The sequence below is a fragment of the Grammomys surdaster genome, unplaced genomic scaffold (genome assembly GCF_004785775.1).
Source record: "Grammomys surdaster isolate TR1022 unplaced genomic scaffold, NIH_TR_1.0 126711, whole genome shotgun sequence".
Classification (NCBI taxonomy): Eukaryota; Metazoa; Chordata; class Mammalia; order Rodentia; family Muridae; genus Grammomys; species Grammomys surdaster.
In genome coordinates this window covers 365-4,878 of record NW_021621498.1, presented here as the reverse complement: position 1 = coordinate 4,878, position 4,514 = coordinate 365, and the positions used below count along the sequence as shown (strand labels likewise).

Here is a 4,514-nt window from a genome sequence, read left to right as displayed (position 1 = left end):
TGGTAGTTCATGCTGTGCTCTGTGTTCTGACTGTAGCCACCCTGTGAAGACTGGTAGGAGCTGGCAGGGCAGCTGTAGCTCTGGCTGGACCCAGGGGAGCTGTAGTTTGACTGTGATGAGTAGCCTCCTTGTTTGCCTTGGTATAAAGAGCTGCCTCCAGAACCTGTGCCATAACCCCCATGTGAGCCCATATTGTAGGATGACACACTGGAGCCATAGCTCTTCCCTCCACTCCGGCCTCCACTACCACTGTAGTTGAATTTGCTGTCATAGATGTAGTCAGAACCACCACCACCACCAGGGGAGTTGTAAGAGTTGGAGTAGGAGGAGTAGCTGCCCTGCCCATAGCCATAGCCTTTCTGCTTGCCCTGTGGCATGCTGTAGCTGCTGTACTGGCTCTGATTGTAAGGTTGCTGCTGGCCCTGGTGGGACTGGTAGCCCGAGCTGTAGGAGGGTTTCTGCTGGCCCCATGCAGCAGCTTCTTCTCGGCATGTTTCGGGGTACTGGTGAGCTGTAGCTGTCTCCTTGGTAGTAGGAGCTGTAGCTGGATGAGCCACCACCTCCCCCTGCTGCCTCCACCACCGGCATTCCCAGAATGCCCTCTATTGCTGTAGAACTGACTGTAGCCTGTTATGGCTGAATTGCTGCTGTACTCATAGCTTCCATATCCAGTACCAGCATTCATATAGCATCCTCCATGGTTTGTGCCACCAAATCCTCGCCCCCGTCCTCGACCTCGGATGTTACCTCCTTTGCCCCGACCTCGGATGTTGGGAGGAGGGGGCACTTCATTATGCATAGGGTCTCCCATGTCAAAGCCAGGGTTGTGTGGCTTGGCAGCAAATTTGGGTCCACCTCGGACAGGTACAGGGGTTCTTTATGTTGGCTTCAAGAGCAAGAGGGGCGCCAGGGAAAAGCTTCTCTAATGCAGCAATTGCAGCGTAAGCCTTTGCCACCTTTTTGTTTGAACCAGCACCTTGAAACTTCTGTCAGTCCACCTCAACCTCCATAACAAACCGTTTGTGGTGGCTGCCCCCTGTCTCAGAAATGAGCTCATATTTGAGGCCACGTCTCTTCTCATTGAGCTCTATAACAGGGTTCTTGCCATGCTTAGTCAAAATCGGTCCCTGCCCAGTAGTGACATCTGAAGGGAAGACAGAACTGGGGTTGGAGACAGCTTCCACCACAGGGGTGGGGCCACTACTGCTGGCTTCCCATCTGACTCCTCAGTGGAGTCCTCCCCCTTGCTGGAGTCTCTGCCTTCAGCGCCTACTGGCAAGCCCATGTCCTGTAACACGTTCACAGCCTCATGGAACTTGGCGGTCTTTTTAGATGGCCCCGAGGCCTCGAAGGTGCTGCCGTCTACCTCCACAGACATAGTGAAGATGGGAGCATGAACAGGACCCGTCTGGGAGATCAGCTTGTACTGCAGCCCTGGCTTCAGCTGGTTTAACCTCATCAAGGCATTCATAGCTTGGGGAGGCTAAGCCTTCTCCTCTTTCTTCTGGATCTTTTTCTTTTTGCTGGGAGACTTCTCCTCCCCATCCTCTTCCATGGGGCGTTTCATGGGTGTGATGGCATCAGTGGTCCTGGGGGGGATTTGAACAGTGTAATCCAACAGGTTCTTGTTCTTTGGTTTCTTGGGCATTTTGGAAGGCAGGGGGTCCATTCCCAGTTCTTTATGGAGTTGACCAAAGGCAGCAATCCGCAGAGCATGCTGCACACTCTGTGTGATATCTTCCCGTTGCTGTCTGTCTAGATGCCCAATAGCATCAGTGGCTTCTTTTTCACAAGGGTCATAAATGCCAGAACCATCTGGCATTACAATGCCAGATGCCAGGCACTCCAGCACTCTCTGCAGGATTTCACCAGCACCCATTGGCCTATTGTCAGTGCTGATGGACTTCTCACACAGCAACTCCAGAGGTCATCCTCTGAGGGGACCCCAGGTGGGTACTCAGATCCCTTAGGACACGGATGACAATGACACATGACTTCAACCCATTGGCTCTGGCCTGGAACCACTTGGCGAGTCGGAGGGACGCCAAGGCAGCAAGGCATTCCTGCATGTCCAGAATATCCGGGGGGTCATTGACTGATAGCGTTTCTCCAGCTAATACTTTCTCCATTTCTTCTCTGACAACAGGGTAGGTCAGATGGATGGTCAAGGACAAGGGAGGCTCTTTTGTATTTTTTATCACAATAGCAGCATCATCCACAGACTGGAGTATTTCATACTTGTCTTCTGTTACAGTAGTGAGCTGGATGGCCAGGTTGTCAGCCACCTTGTCCAGAAGGGCAGTTGTGGGCTTCTCCTTACACAGCAGAACCAGCTCCAGATCCAAGTCCCCCTTGAGCAGAAGACCCTTGGCTATCAGGCCGACCAGCATCACGCCCCTCAGGGTCCTAGTCATGTGTTCCACCTTCTGTTCCCCAGCCCCTTCTTTGCTCTCATCATCTGGGGGCGTGTCCATATTTTCTGCCTCAGACAGCTCAGTGTTGCCTTTCTACTGCTCATTGATCCAGTCAGAGACAGTCTTGAGGACCCACTCAGTGTGGGACACTCCCCAAAAGACCATGGAAGAAGCTGAAACCACTAAACAAAACAGTCACTAGACAGAGGGAAAACCAAATGTCATCACAGAAAACAATAATAACCCCAATCCCAGATGCTTGGAAGTCAGGGTTAAGACATAACCAGTAACAGACAGGACAATATGTCTCTACTGAAGCCTTCAACACTAGCACAGCAGGCAATGATTATCCAAGACAAAGAAGAAAAGGGTGTGGGGGAAATCTGCATAAAGATGATAGGAATTCCTAAAGAGGAAATGAATAAATCTCTTAAAGAAATCTAGGAAAACATGGAGTGCAAGGAAATGAATAAAACTGTTCATGTCCTGAAGATGGAAGTACAACTCATGGTGAAAACCTAAAGGTAATACTGGTAATGTAAATCTTAGGGAATTCCAAAAGGAACCACAGAGGCAACCTTCACCACTAGATTAGCAGGACAAGCTACTCATATCAGGTTATTTCTCTCCACCCATGTGTCTCCAGCTCTGCCTCTCTTCATAATGATCAAACCTTTCTGCTTCTTTTTCTCTCTCATCTCTCCAACACATACTTGCACATTGTAATGGCTACAGCTGCAGCCTGATCATGGGGCCGGCTGGTCTCTGAGCATCTACCACACACTTGTACCACATGGCTGGAAAGCAGGTGGACTGCTGCTTGGCCTCTGTCCATCTACAATGAGAGACATGGTGATGGGTGGGCTTTGGTTTTATATTCAATAATAATGGTAACATATCAAATATTTGATACTATGAAAATCCTATGAAAAGAAATATCCCCTTAGTCAAGGGTGTTAGAAGATGATGTTTTCAAACACTGGAAGCATTAGAATTTGAAACAGGTTTTCTGGAAGGAATGGGTGCCTTATTAAAGCTTTCATGTGTATGTAGCAATTAAACTAAATGAAGAACATATATCATACCAAAATATGCACATCTATATAGAAAATAAAATAAAAATAAAATAAAAATAAAAAATAAAATATAATATAAAAATAATATAAAATATAAAAATAAAAATATTCTGAAAAGAAATTCTAGAAAAGAGAGCACTCATGGGAGGCAAAGAAAGTACAATATCATTTAAGTAGCAACAAGGCTGATGTGATGAAAAATCAAGAAATGGACAGGACCAGATCAAGTATTACTTCCCAACCCCTAACAAAGTGTTTTGCTTTAGGTGATTTCAGGTGTACCTGGTGAGTTTTAAGAAGAAGATGTCAACTCATGTTTTTAAATAATAGGCCAGGTTTCATAGTGAAAGTGAAATGAAGTAAATACAAGTTCCATAAGAGATGATGGCAACATAGACCCATGGGGTAGCGGTAGATTAACAGAAACAGACATATCACATTTATATTTTAGAGATAGAGGGAATAATAGTATATGAAAAACAGGCCTTTCCTATTTTCATTAATTTTACTTAATGATTTCATGTATATAATATAATGTGATTACTCTATCACCCACATCCTCTTTAATCTCCCACCCATGTCCATCAGTGCCTCAAGTCTGTGAATGGGGTAGGGCCCCAACCTTCTCTTCAGTCCATGCTTGACTATTTATGATCTCATTCCTTTTTATTTTTTCTCTCTTCAGTTCTGAGACTAGAACCCAAAGATTTGTATATACTATTCAAGTGTTCTACTGCTGAGCTACATTCTCTGACTCATAGAGTTTGTTTTGATCCAGACCTAGTTCAAGCATCCACAGCTTCTGAGAATTCCAGATCAGTGGTTGTTAAGTTACTCTGAGAATGGCCTTTGACATTGATTTTAGTGGGACCTTCTCTGACCCTCTAGCAGTATAAACAATACCATGAGATTTCTATATAGTTTAAAGCTTACATCTTTTGCTTGGACAATCTCCCAGCTATCTCATCTAACTTAATGGGACTATCTTTCCTACAACCCATCACATGTGCCTGAGTGTGCCTTG

The 4,514-nt window shown here is 46.0% G+C and overlaps 1 pseudogene; it reads right to left on the bottom strand.

The window, feature by feature from the left end:
• Positions 1–5: 5 nt before the first annotated feature.
• LOC114615486 lies at positions 6–4,088 on the bottom strand (annotated as a pseudogene).
• Between the last annotated feature and the right edge of the window lie 426 nt (positions 4,089–4,514).